The following is a 5,487-nucleotide window of genomic DNA, read 5'->3' as shown; positions in this document are numbered from 1 at the left end:
TTGTTGACACCATGAAATTTGGAATCATCATATTTTTCCTTTAAAATATTACATTTACTCAGATTAAACTTTTGATCTCTCATCTATGTTCTATTACGAATAAAATATTGACATTTGCCATCTCCACATCATTGCATTCAGTTTTTATTCACAATTTGTTTAGTGTCCCAACTTTTTTGGAATCCGGTTTGTAGTTTTATCATCAACATCATGATTGCTTCAATAATATGGGATTATAAAAATGTTGATAAAACAGTTAATTTACTCAATTTTACCAAAATATTATTTTAATGGGAAAAATGTATACTTTGTGTAAAATGTATACTGTGAACAAATGAGCATCTTCATTTATCTTCTTTAGAACAATTTGAATAATGTTTTTTTTTGTCTATTCAACAATAGTTCTGTGTGGTGTTTATTTGCCTGTGAAACTGACCTTCTGTTGTTAAGCTACTTTGCTTCCTGTGTTTAACATCTGTGTAAAGATTCTGCCTCTAATACCTTTGTACTACAAAATCATATAATTAAAAGGACCTTTTTGTTTCTATTTTATCAAGTGCATTAACGTATAGGTATATTTTTTAAACTGCCTCTCTAGAAAGATTGTAAATGTTAAATATGGTTCCTGCAACACACTTGATTTGTGGATTTTTATTTTACTTCATGATTTGAACATAGCACCTGTCCTTCACATTGTGTGAAAACTTCATGACGTATGAAACCAATATAGAAATGCTCCAGAATGACATCCAAATATAATTCTTATAAGGTTGCCTTCAGTGGAAACGTTAAGGTAAATTTCAGTCTCCTATAAGGGTACTATTTTGGAGATACATGTTATTAGAGTGTAGCGCAGCAAGTAGTGTCACAGTCACACAGGTTGTGGGTTCAAGTCCTGCTCCGGGTGACTGTGTGTAGCTGAGTGGGGACCTACCATGTGCTCAGTGAGAACAAGATCTCCGGGAAGGGGCAGGGTAGTGGGAATCATGATAGTAATGCAAACCTGAGGGATATGATCTGTGCATCTGAAGTCAGTCATGTACAGGTGCCTACTTATTGTTTGCTAAATATATTTTCTTTTCAGTAAATGAATGAATTTACTGTGTGCACATATTTGCCTGTAGTGAGCCTTCATGTAAATCACCATCAAAACAAAGTAAGCAGTGCTCTTTAGTAACAGAACCCAAATTCACTCACAGACAACATCACCAGGAGTTTCGGGTAAGAAATATCTTCAATTTATTCAAATTAGTTCTAAAGTCTAAAACGTCAGGGTATCAGATTCTCCAAATACTTGGTGTTCTAGATTGAATATGTTTTCAATAATGAATTAGGCATTTCCTCTCTAGATGCTTTTGAGGTTAAAATCTTGAGGCTAAAATAATTTCAGAAATCTCATGTAGGTTTAAAGGAGCCATCTGTAATACTGACACCAAACTTTCAAAATTGGAACTATAATACAGTTTCAAAACAGTGGAGAGATCTGTCTGCGCCCTCCCCCTCCTCCCCAGACGTGAAGCTGGAGCAGGTTGCCAGTTGGAGGAAAACTGAACCAACAAGCAAGAGATGACTTTAAGAACTATGGGCTGTAATAGCTAAGAAGAATGTGCTGTAATCAACATATTTACACAGAAAAGCGTTCATTATTTCACTAAAACTCTATCTATGTAAGAAAAAGACAAGTGAACTGCCATTTCCCTGAATTTATTAGCTTTTACAGTCCACAGACCTGACATCTTTCAAATGTTGCTATGCCTCTGTACTTCTATGTTTTTTTCAGAAATTGTTTGCTGTTACCTGCTACATCTAAACTGCCTCCAATTTTCAAACACAAAGCCATTTACTCTGTCTCTGATCACAGAAATGGGCAGTGGGGATTTTGGGTCTAGTAAAATGTAACATTCTGGTAAAATTCAACAAAAGTCTGTGCACTTGGTCATTTCATGGCTGAAAGACTCTATGTTTGTAGACCTGGCAGCAGTGGGTTTTGACTGTAAAAATGATTGGTCAAAGGGCGGGATCACAGGAGCTCTGCTTCGGATTGGGAAGTTCACAGAGTGAATATACTGCTTCAGCAATGGTATGAGAAGCAGCAGTGTTTTAGCTTTGACTGTTTCCTTCATTTGATATACAACTGATTCCAAAGCCCTTATTAATAAACATTTCAACACAAAAATGAAAACAAGCTTTCAAAACAACAACAGCAAAAATATCTGATATTTCTCCAAAGCCAAGCACCATGAAGAGCTTGAAAAAAAGTTGCTACATTTTTGCATGTGATTTCCAAACAGGTCACATTTAGTCAGAGATCAAATCTTTTAAACATTGTTTACAAAGCATTATTTACATTCAGTGACTGAGACCTTTTTGCCTAAAGCAATTTACTTGAACATGTGGAAGCCATAGTAATGCATTTATAACTGTCACGCCCTTGTCCTGTCTAGTGTGTTTCTGCTCTGTCTGTGTCTCCCCTGTTTCCTTGTTTGCCATGTGCTAGGAGCACATGGCTTTGTTATTGTTTTGTTCTTGTCTGCCTAGTCTTCGCCTTAGCTCCATCCTCTCGTTGTGCCTCCTCTGTGGTCCTGCCCCCTCGTTATCTTTTCCACATGTTCCTTGTCTGTGGTGTGTATTTAAACTCCCTTGTGTCAGTGTTTCTTTGTTGTACATTACCGTGTGGATTTCCCTTTGTGTGCTTGTTTAGTCTGTCTGTCTGTCTGTTTGTCTCTCTGGTCTGTTAATATTTCCCTCTCTCTCTCATCTCTCTCATCTTTCTAAATATCCCTCTCTGTCTCTCTGTCCCAGTATCTCTATTAATTATATTTTGGTCCCAATAAATCCTGCTGTGTTATTGCATTTGGGTCCGCCTCTGTCAGTCCACCCAGTGATGACAATAACCTATATATTCATTCATTCATTCATTCATTATCTGTAACTGCTTATCCAATTCAGGGTCGCTGTGGGTCCAGAGCCTGCCTGGAATCGTTGGACGCAAGGCAGGAATACACCCTGGAGGGGGCGCCAGTCCTTCACAGGGCAACACAGACACACACACACACATTCACTCACACACTCACACCTACGGACACTTTTGAGTCACCAATCCACCTGCAACGTGTGTTTTTGGACTGTGGGAGGAAACAGACACGGGGAGAACCCACCAACTCCTCACAGACAGTCACCTAGAGCGGGAATCGAACCCACAAACTCCAGGTCTCTGGAGCTATGTGACTGCGACACTACCTGCTGTGCCACCTTGCCGCCATAACCTATATAAAGCAATTTTATTTATTGCAGTATATAATGTTCACATTGAGCTGTAGTGCATTATTTTCATGTTTCATCATTGTAAATATTTACTCTAGGTCATAATGTATAAGCTACATTTAAAGTGTGTTTATAATAATACCAACAGCTACAGCAGAAACTGCTTATTATTCTAATGGGAAAAAATATGATACTTCTCTGAACAAATTATCATTTTCATTTGTCCTCTTTAGAACAATTTAGAATATTTTTGCTTTTGGTCTATTCAAATTGTTGGCTAAATATCATCTGTTCTCACCTCAGTTCCTCTCCAATTCCTGTGAAGTTTCTCATTCTGCCTCAGGCTCTGTAAAGTTTTAACTCGGTGTGGTGTGTATTTGTCTGTGAAACTGACCTTCACTTGTTAAGCTACTCTATTCCTGCGTTTAGTATTGGTGTAAAGATTCTGATATCTCTGTACTACACAGTGAAGTATGACATTTTTTTCATTGACACTACAGCTGTTTCTGAGCCAAATACAGTATCTAGCTAGACTATACTATTAAACATTACTGCACCTCAAACAGGAATGCCACTGTCAAGGAAATAACAGAATGGGCTCAGGAATACTTCCAGAAAGCATTGTCAGTGAACACAATCCACTGTGCCATCTGCCGTTGCCAGCTGAAACTCTACAGTGCAAAGAGGAAGCAATTTCTAAGCAAGCTCCACAAGCTCAGACGTTTGCACTGGGCCAGGGGTCTTTTAAAATGGAGTGTGGCAAAATGGAAGACTGTTCTGTGGTCAGATGAGTCACGATTTGAAGTCCTTTATGGAACACTGGGACGCCATGTCATCCGGACCAGAGAGGACAAGGATAACCCAAGTTGTTATCAACGCTCCGTTCAGAAGCCTGCATCACTGATGGTATGGGGTTGCATGAGTGCTTGTGGCGTAGGCAGCTTGCATGTGTGGAAAGGCACCATTAATGCAGAGAACTATGTTCAGGTTCTAGAACAACATATGCTCCCATCTAGACGTCATCTCTTTCTGGGAAGACCCTGCATTTTTCAACAAGATAATGCCAGACCACATTCTGCAGCGATCACAACATCATAGCTATATAGGAGAAGGATCCGGGGACTGAAATGGCAGCCTGCAGTCCAGATCTTTCACCTATAGAGAGCATTTGGCGCATCATAAAGAAGAAGGTGTGACAAAGAAGGCCCAAGACGATTGAACAGTTAGAGGCCTGTATTAGACATGAATGGGAGAGCATTCCTATTTCTAAACTTGAGAAACTGGTCTCCTCTGTCCCCAGACGTCTGTTGAGTGTTGTAAGAAGAAGGGGGGGGGGGTTGCCACACAGTGGTAAAAAATGACCTTGTCCCAACTTTTTGGGGATTTGTTGACACCATGAAATTTTGAAACAACATATTTTTCCCTTAAAATGATACATTCTCTCAGTTTTTTTTTTTTAATTTGTTTAGTGTCCCAACTTTTTTGGAATCCAGTTTGTAAATGTATAACCAGTAAATTCGTCTGCAAAATATGACCTAATTGTTGCATTCTCACTAGTCTCAATATTTCAGATATTACTGCGGTCAGGTACCGATGTGGGATGGTCAGTTTTGGATCACAAATTCCATCATGACTAATGCCAGAGTTACTGGATGGTGCTTCATCATTTCAGAGAATGCAGCTCCACTGCTCCACAGCAGTGTCATTACCATGCACAAACCTAAGCTCTGGAAATTCTCATTTCATTCCATGCTTTTCTGTTTAGGTTATACCAGCTGTGTGTGAACAATACAATATTAGAGTCAAACATCTGATATCTGCGACCTATAAAGGATTAAACTTAATAATTATGTACTTTTTTCTCCTTTTCTTAAATGAAGCACACACTCATAAGTAATGGGCTTTTTAAAAATGCACCAGTAGTTTTTTATTTTTTTTTTTATTGATGCAATATGAAACATTGCTTTACATGAAAATATTATTGGTTTTGTAGTAGATTTAGTTTACATTAAAACTTGTGAAATGTTCAGTTAAAGTCACTGTAATTAGAATTAACATTAATAGCATTTATTTTTTCTTTTGGCTCCATTTTTTTACTTTTGGCTCTAATATCGAGACACACCTTGTGTACTGAGTAAACTACCATGACTTGAAATGTCTTCAGATGTCTTGAAATATTCTCTCCAACCACATATATCATTGACTTTTTTTTTCTTCCTATCT

Source organism: Hoplias malabaricus, chromosome 9 (assembly GCF_029633855.1).
Source record: "Hoplias malabaricus isolate fHopMal1 chromosome 9, fHopMal1.hap1, whole genome shotgun sequence".
Classification (NCBI taxonomy): Eukaryota; Metazoa; Chordata; class Actinopteri; order Characiformes; family Erythrinidae; genus Hoplias; species Hoplias malabaricus.
Note: the sequence above shows the minus strand (reverse complement) of the source record.